The sequence below is a fragment of the Lolium rigidum genome, chromosome 4 (genome assembly GCF_022539505.1).
Source record: "Lolium rigidum isolate FL_2022 chromosome 4, APGP_CSIRO_Lrig_0.1, whole genome shotgun sequence".
Classification (NCBI taxonomy): Eukaryota; Viridiplantae; Streptophyta; class Magnoliopsida; order Poales; family Poaceae; genus Lolium; species Lolium rigidum.
The window spans coordinates 231,473,436-231,482,236 of record NC_061511.1 but is presented as its reverse complement, the minus strand read 5'-3'; the positions used below and the strand labels follow the sequence as shown (position 1 = coordinate 231,482,236).

The following is an 8,801-nucleotide window of genomic DNA, read 5'->3' as shown; positions in this document are numbered from 1 at the left end:
GGAAATAATTAGAAATCAAAGTTCATGATGGATTATGCATATACAGAGTCCTGTTGTAGTGTATTTAACCGTTCATAGACAGGCATGGCTAGTCCTGAACATGAAAAGGATTACAATATTGGAAAAATAGGACATATGGTTATCAACTTTTCTTATACGAGCATAAGTGGCTTATTGCAGTGATTTCATTACAAGCTAAATCTAGACAACAACAGACTGCTCTTACCTGAAAAGTAACATGTTAATTTCTCACAAGTATCACTTTTAACAAAAAAAAACAAGGTTGAGATGAAGGATCAATAAACAGAGAACTTCCACATCATTTTCAAATCCTAAATTGAACTGTTCAAGCATGGCATGTGCTCCACTTACAAGAGTGCCCTCTATTTCAATAATAGCAACACCAAATTGTTATCCATAGAGGGAGAAATCGTCACATGTAAAAATAAGAATCACCTCTCATACTGTGACAGTTTATCCATCATCACGTGAAATAAATTAAATATACAAACACAAAGATGTATTGGGACACTAAAAAAGGAGTGAATCCTTATAACTAATCAAACGAATCAGAATTAAGCCATGAAGTCCAGAATCTACAAACAGCAGTTCTCAGGATCAACTCGAGAAGTAGTAAAAGCAGCGCCAAGAATTTACTTTTTTTACAGCCGAGCAGCGTCCTAAAACACACACAGCAGACGAGGGATAAGATGTCTCACAAGCTGCACAGCAGGGGCCTTGCTCCCACCAAGGACGTGGGAGGAGAACCACGAGGACACGGGAAGGGTGTGGTCGGCGACAACCTTGCCACCGCCTTGCAGCAGCCACCTCCGGCAACCCGTGTGACATGGCCCACGGGCGGGCAAGATCAACGGACCAGCATGCCCAGAAGTAGTGTAGAAGTCGATAATTGATTCCCTGAAAGTATCAAGTGCAATGATATCATTACAAGGACATACCACATGTGAACTTAAGATCGCATCAAACAAGGGGTAAATGGTTTACTTGTAACAGATGGAGAGCATTTGAACTCAGAATGCAATCCAACCGGCCAACAATGAGGGTAGTAAGAAATCATGTTAAATTTAAAAATGGCACATGCATAGCTAGCTGGTAGCACATCCTAACACATTCAGAGCAAACTAATTGTGAGACAATAGTAATGCTTGTTTTATTGTTTCGGCGAACGCAACAAACAAACCAGCTTATCGAGGGTGACCAACTGCACTGAAATCGGATGAAATCGCAGTATATGAACTATATCAGGATCAAACAAAAACAGTTTGTATAAAGAATCTCATAATGCACAATTTCTGAAACCGAAAGCTAGCAAAATATAAATCAGTCATCCAAGTAAGCTGAGCCTTTTTATGTTCAGAAAAGAAGAAGCAGGTGTAATGTTCCACTTGTATCAGATGCACAACATCTAGGCTCTAAATGGAAACCAATTGGCCAGCAGCGAGAAGGCGGAGGCATCATGTTAAATGTTACTGAAAATTGATCCAATGCTACCGCATCATGTAGAAATGCTCTTCAGTCTTTACTACTACGCAAATTTCTATTCATGGTTGAAGCAAATGAAATGCAGCATGTATTATAGAGGCACGGAGAGGAAGTGTGGTGTTCACTTGGTCACAACAAAGAGCATTTTCCTTATTTCTATTTATCCTAAAAAACAGTGTTCCAAATTTATGCATGGGAAGGAGACTAAAGAAGACAAGACAGGCTCTGGTAGTAAGAATCTTCGCAATGAACCAGATAAATCTTCACACAAAAAGACAGAAAATATTGGTAAGAATCCCCCCACAACACGAAAATAAGAGGGAAACGATGTTTGCAAAACATAACTCGCCCTTGGACAGACCAGAACAAAACATGTACCCAGGTGAAGAATTTTCCTTATCTTTTTTAGTCAAGAAAAACAGAGGCTCAAAGATTATGCCTGGGAAGTTGAGTAAAGAAGACAAGACATATTTTGGTAGTAAAAACCTTCACACAGAACCAGAAAAAAATGGTTACCAAAAATTCACCACGACACACAAAGAATAGTAAGCAAAGCAGAGGCTCGCCATTGTAAAAAAAATAGAGAAAAATATGTACCCGAATAAAGGGGCTTAGCCCTCTACCCAAAAAAATGAACAAAGGTACAATTATAAGACGGTCACATCACAATGAAATATGGAGGGGCACAGGTGACAACACAAAGGTCTCTAGTTGTCTAGACGGATTCTGCAAATTAGAGAAAACAGGTGTATAAATTTGAACATTGTGCAAACATGTACATACATCCAGACTGGCCTCAAGACACTGAATTTTCCTTGAAAGATTTCTTCCGGAAATCCTGCCCTATCCTAGCACATATTCCTTGCATTTGGCAAAAACACACAGCAGATCACCATCTACAACAACCATGCATAGGGAACCGGTAGGGTTGAAGAGAGTGGGATTACCTCATCGCTATAGTTGAAGCCAAGCAGCAGGACGCAAGGACGACAGTGTTCTCTGGCGACACCAGCAGCGCCCCTCATCTGCTGCATCTGCTTCCAAGAGAGATCACCACCGGTCTACTTCGGTGCGAGAGAAAGGTGGAAGGCTGGCTCCAGGGGTGCATCCACCGCCGATGTTGATGCCGAGCCAAAAGCCGCAGCCACGGGTATCTGCAATAAGTTAGTAAGGAAACCTTAGTGAAAACCAAAACGACTAATAAGTAGTTGCTTCAAATAAGAATGATAGTTTCATCACCGCCTATGAATGATAAGCAAAGAACTATGAAAGAAAAAAAGAACTAAGTTGTATCAAAAACAGAGTTTCGAATCAAGTGAAAATATATTTCCCTGCTTACACACATGGCATGCTTCTCTATACTGCCTAGCCATTCATCGATGAACAGGAAGTAAAAGTAACAAAAATAAATCAAGGACGCATGTGACAACCAGGACAAGCTTTAAAAAATCTCGAGGCCAGCCTTCCTTGGGAACCAAATCACCTTCACACCACTAGACGCTATTTGCTATTAGTAACAATCTGGATACATATAAATTAAAAGGCAGCAGCCAAAGCATTCTTTTTTCTTCGGGAGGGAGTAAAGCGGCATGGGCTACCGAGTGTTTTTATTTCCTGCAGAAAGATTGGTGGGCTAACAAACCAAGTAATGTCCCGCATACATCGGGACCAAACCCTAATGCTAGAACACCGAATTTGAACATTGTGAAAACATGTGCATACATCCAGAGTGGCCTCAAGACACCGAATTTTCCTTCAAAGATTTCTTCCGGAAATGTTGCCCTCTCCCAGCCTATTCCTTGCATTTGGCAAGAACACACATCAGATCAGCATCTGCAGCAACCATGCATAGGGAACCAGTAGAGTTAAAGAGAGTGCGACTACCTCATCACCATAGTTGATGCCAAGCAGCAGGACGCAAGGACAACAGTGTTCTCTCTGGCAGCACCAGCAGTGCCCCTATCCGCTGCCAAAAGAGATCACCACCGATCTACTTCGGCACGAGAGACAGGTGGAAGGCTAGCTCCAGGGGTGCATCCAACGCCGATGTCGATGCCGAGCCAGAAGCCGCATCCAAAGGTATCTGCAATAAGTTAGCAAGGAAACCTTAGTGAGCACCGAAACAACTAGTAAGTACTTGCTTCAAATAAGAATGATAGTTTCATCACCTCCTATGAATGATAAGCAAAGAACTATGAAAGAAAAAAAAGAATCGAGTTGTATACATGATAGGCCGACAAGTTTCTAATCAAGTGAAAACAGCTTTCCCCGCTTCCACATGGCATGATTCTCTCTACCACCTTGCCATTCATCCATGAACAGAAAGTAAAAGTAAAAAAATCAATCAAGGACGTATGTGACGACTAGGGAGTAACCATCCTCAGGAACCAAAGCACCTCACACCACTAGACGCTATGTGCTAATAGTAACAATCTGGATACATATAAATTAAAATGCAGCAGCCAAAGCTTTCTTTTTCTTGGGGGGGGGGGGGGAGTAAACTGACATGGCTACCAAGTGTTTTTATTTCCTGCAGAAGATTGATGGGCTAACAATCTGAGTAATGTCCCGCATACATCTGGACCGAACCCTAACGCTAGAACACCGTGGCGGAGAGGATTCATGTGTGGTTTTTCCCCACTAATGGTACACATTCAGTCAACATGATAGATAGGAACGGGATTTGGAATGATAATCTTGTGCCAGCTCTGACACTTGCTCCATCAACAACCGATGATCAGGATCGCTGACAAACCAGTTCCAAACCTGAAGAAAGCAATGGTAGAAGATTGGCACCTTATGAGACAGGGGCACTCTGCTGTAAGGTTAGTCCCACTCCATGTACTGAAAATTCAGGCTTCGATGACAAGACATCACTGTTGTATGCTGGCCCTACAAACCTCTCGCTGCACATGAGTTTGGAGACAAGGATCAATAAACCAGTGGTCGATTGCGAATCGAATTCTGAAGTTTGCAGTAAGAAAATGTTCAGTACTAGAACTATTTGATTACCTGGAGATGGTGAGGCTGGTCGCTGTGTATAGCTGGACGGCGGAGAGGTAGGGTGTGGCCGAGGAGGCGGACAAGCACGGCAAGACCGTAGGCACTGCTCCCAGCAAAGTGCTCCCACAGGTCAGCCAACGCCAAGTAGTACACCGCGGCTTTGCTCTTCGCCGTGTCCGGCCCGTCAAGTGTTCCTAGTAACCAGAAACAAAAATTGTAATTTTCAGTGTAGAGCAGAGCCATTAAATTTTCTGGAAAAATCAGAGGAATCATTGCCCATGGTTAAAACATTGGGTTACACAAGTAACACATTCGACCAGGAAAAGAAAAACAGGACACAGGTCTACTACTATAAGCAAAACAGAGTGGTTTTTCAAGGAGATGGCGAGGCTAAACTCCGATGATAAGTTCAAAATGTAAACTGTAGTGCTACTTTTCTTCTTAATTTTGGAGATGACTGATTAAATTATCTGAATTCATCTGAACCTGTTATTCTACATAAGGTCTTGCCCTTGCATAAACAGCATGCAGAAACTACTGGGTGACATACACGTCCGTGCAGTATGATAACTTCATGAAGAAACAAGATTACCAATTTGAAACTATAGTTGTGAGGTACATATATAAATTCAGTACAATATTTGGCACGCCTAAATGTCCCTATCATTTGTGGTGAGCAGCATTTGCACACTTAGCTCATTAATATGAGCAGTCTACTAGGTAAAGGATTAGATTGACTAATGAGTAGTAGTCGTGCCCTGCATAAAAATGCATGAGCAACCCACTGTCCTCTAATCATACCCCACTCTCCACTAATCATATATTCATATCCCACTGTCCAAGCATACTACACAATTATGCCGAGATCTGTCCCCAAATCAATTGTTGAACGAGCAAAAAAGTGTCCCCAGATCAATACGCATGTGAGGCAAATCTGAGAAATGCATCCATGGAAAGTAACGTGAATAAAGATTATTGGTAATAACCCACAAAGAGTATTTCACTCAACGTGATAGACCGCAACGGGATTTGGAAGGATGCTCACTGGGTGGCGTCCGGAGCAACGGGCCCAGGGGTGTTGCCGGCGTGGGGAGAAGGTCGGGGAGGTGGCCGCCGGCTGCAGCATCCTGGTTAGGCCGCCACCAGGCCTTCCTCCGCTGATCCCCCTGCCTTTCCTGCCGGCGGCGCCAAGAGCCACGGTCTGGCCTCCATTGCTGTCCCCGTTGCTCTGGCGGCCACCACCAGGAGCCCCGCGGGTTGGCGCTGCGGTGAGGATTTAGGGGAGCGGTGAAGGGTGACCGGCGAGGGGGAGGCGACGGCGGGACTGTGCCGGCGGCGACATGGATGAGGGAGAGGAGGCGTCGGCCGGGGAGACGAGGGTGGGCGGCTGAGTATCGAACAGAGTGGGGACTGGGGAATCGTTGGTTAGGTTGGATTCAGCAACGCAATTAGTGTGAGTCTTGAGGCGCCTCGGGAGGTGAGATGAGGTTCTAGCCGTTGGATTCAGGCCATAAGGACGACTCCAATCGAGTTTAATGGGGCGATCCACGAAAACGTAATTAGTGTGATCTAATTGGCTCGAGTGATTCGGGGTGAGTGGCATCCACATTTACTCAAAAAGGAGCCGGAACCGAAAAATTCCGGCGAGTTTACGGGTTCAGGCCGAAATCGGCCCAGAACGGAGCTCGAACTCGCGGCCTGGCCCGTAAACAGAGTTCAGGGGCCCGAGAAACTCGGCGGCCGCCCCGTATTAAAACGGGCCGCGGAGGGGAGTTCGGTTTCCAAACCCTACTCCCCTCCGTTGCTGCCACCGCCTCGCTTCACCTCCTCCGACGAGAAATCGTCGCCAGCGCCGCACCTCGACCTCCCCATGGCTAGCCGCGGAAGCTCCGCTAGGGGAGGCGGTGGTTTGGGCGGCGGGGACTCGCCACTGCGGCCCCCCGTTTTTCGCACGGAGGCGGAGCGGCGCAAATGGGTACCATCGGAGGGCGCGTGCAAGCGCAGCGCCCGCTTGTGGACGAACTGGGGCTCACGCCCCCGGGGAAGCTCGCGCGGTACGCGAACGGAGGCGAGGGACGCCATCATCGCGCAGTTAGCGGACGTGTCCGAGGCGGAGGCGCGAGCACGCTGGCGCTGGAAGGAGGCCGACGCCGTCCGCTAGGTCCGCGAGTACGAGAAGGCGAGCCGGGAGAAACGCGTACGCTGCGTCATGCTTGAGATCGCCGAGTTCGACTCGGAGTAGGAGCTTGATGCGTCTGCCGCCTCGCCTTCCTCCGCCACCACCTCCGCCGCCGCTTGTAGAGTCCCCCGGGGCCGAATCTTGGTCAAAATTAGGTCGCGCGACGGTGGTTACTAGTTAATTTAGGTTCGTAGTTCAAATTATGTAAAGTTTGGTGCTCAATCGGAGCAACAACTATCATCTATATGTGTTCATCGATGAATTCTCCCGCGAGAATTTTAATTTCGTTTTTTCATTTCCTATTTTACGGTTTCTGTTCTGTGCGAGTGCCAAAATCAACAGAACAAACGTTTTCGGGAGACTGAATTAGAGTTTTTCGGTTTTCACTTTTTCGATTGCTACTAGAGATGCTCTTATTTCCCTTCACACCAAATATTCCCGCCGCTCGGTTAACCTAAAAGAATCCTACGCGCTCCTAACCATAGTTTTAAAAACCGGACCGGACCGGCGGTCCGACCGGAAAAAACCGGAACCGACACCCTGTCCGGTTTTTTAAGTGCCACTGGTCTAATTAGCAAAAAACCAGAAAAAATGTATACGAATAATTCGTTTTTGGCAGGATTAGAACCTATGACCTGTGACAATGCTCAAAACTGCTCACCTGGGACCCAATAACACCTCTGCTAGGTTTGATTTGTGATATACTACAGAAGTAAATACAATATATAGGATTACATGCTAATATTTCTCAAGATTAGCATAATAATTTATTAAATTTAGCGGTTTTTTGTCGCAACTGAACCAGTTGAGCCAGCGGTTGAACCGATGAACCAGTGAGCCAGTCACTTCGCCGGTTCACTCACCGGTCCGGTTTTTAAAACTATGCTCCTAACTCGGGAAATCATATACAGATCATTTATTCATGTTGCCCGCGTCCTAATATTGTCGTTAGGTCTAAATTTGAGCTTCTCAGCTCAAACTAATCTAGGCTGTCGAAATGAGAAGCTCGCCAAAAGCAGCCACGGCCACATCGACTAGTGGTCTTGCTATCTTCGATAAATCAACTCTGCAACATGCAATCACGTTGGTGTTCAAGCTCGCCGAGGAATTCAAACGGTGATGTCAAAACACAAACAATGATCGTCACGATGGGGAGCGAGAGAGATGGTGTCGAGTAGGCCCAAGACAGAGGCTAAAACAAGATGAGGAATGCTAGCTCGCCATGTTTTTGTGCTCCATGCTAGAACGCAAAGTACGTAGGAGTCCTAGCTAGTCCTACCCAAGTATGCACGCATGCTGCCTAGGAAACTAGTAGCAAAGACCAACGAGCTAAATGATAGGTAATCTAAACACTACCATTGTACCTCTAAGATGGAATTCTAGCTTCTTCTTCTAGCTTGAATCCTAAGATGGAATTCTAGCATCTATAATGCAGATGCAATTGACCAAGGAGTGAGTTGCATCTCTACCTACTGATGCATGTGCATCATCCGGTGAAAGTTAGCTAGATTAAAAGCAAATTCAATAGTAGAGCCAACTGTTGGCTATAAGCCATGTGCCATGTCATTTGTAGCTAACATATAGCCAATATGTATAAGAGCAAGTACAATAAGTCCTAGTCAGCTGGCTATAAGGATTAAAATAGTATATTATTTCTTAGTTGGAGGAGAGAGAAGGAGAGTGAGCTCTTATGCAATAGCCAGCTCTAGCACATGCTCCTAGGCACTTTGTGAGAGTGAAGGGTGGGTCATACATTGATAAAATACTACATTTTTATAGCTCACTATTGTATATATTGGTTCTAAGTTGGCTATAAATGACATGACACTTGGCTTATAGCCAACAACTGGCTACACTATTGGAATTGCTCTGATAGTGAGCTATAGAATTGTACTACTTTATCAGTGCTATAGAATTGTACTACTAAGTGCCTAGGAGCACGTGCTAAAGTTGGCTCTCTCATCCTCTCTCTCCTCCAACTAGGCAACAATATATTATTTTAATCCTTATAGCCAGCTGACTAGAACTTATTGTACCTGCTCTAATTAATAGTGCATGCATGTTTACCTAGAGCGAGGGAACTAGCTAGCGGCAGCATATAGAAAATAACAATAAG

The 8,801-nt window shown here is 45.2% G+C and overlaps 1 long non-coding RNA gene across 1 annotated transcript; it reads right to left on the bottom strand.

Moving 5' to 3' along the window:
* Positions 1 to 741: 741 nt before the first annotated feature.
* On the bottom strand, positions 742 to 4,944 carry LOC124705423. Its single transcript, XR_007003995.1, has 5 exons — positions 4,516 to 4,944; positions 4,300 to 4,409; positions 3,388 to 3,586; positions 3,226 to 3,301; positions 742 to 918 (listed from the first exon to the last, which is right to left on the bottom strand). It is a non-coding gene; the product is annotated as an uncharacterized LOC124705423 (long non-coding RNA).
* Positions 4,945 to 8,801: the final 3,857 nt, after the last annotated feature.